Genomic DNA, 341 nt, shown 5'->3' with positions numbered 1-341 from the left:
CCCTTTTCCCCCCCCCCCCCTTTTTTTTTTTGCTTGCCTCATGCCATTCTCAGTCTGGAGTGTTTCCTTTTTACTCTCCAGAAAATAACCTGTGCTTAGTAAATTACTTGTTTATTCCATGTCTCAATTCTGGTGCTACTACCTTAAATTTTCCCCCAGAAGATACAGGTAGGGGTTTTTTTCCTCAATTCTGTATTTTTGTGAGTTTGAGATGTTTGTACCCCCATGAACCTGTGGCATGGAGGGAATTATTCTTCCACTAGAAGATTGCCCTCATTTTTATTCTGACTTGTGTGTGTCGTCTTGCTACGCCACAACAGGAGTTTCTAGGCAGAAACGAG

Source organism: Buceros rhinoceros, unplaced genomic scaffold (assembly GCF_000710305.1).
Source record: "Buceros rhinoceros silvestris isolate BGI_N320 unplaced genomic scaffold, ASM71030v1 scaffold714, whole genome shotgun sequence".
Lineage (NCBI taxonomy): Eukaryota > Metazoa > Chordata > Aves > Bucerotiformes > Bucerotidae > Buceros > Buceros rhinoceros.
This window is presented reverse-complemented; position numbering follows the sequence as displayed.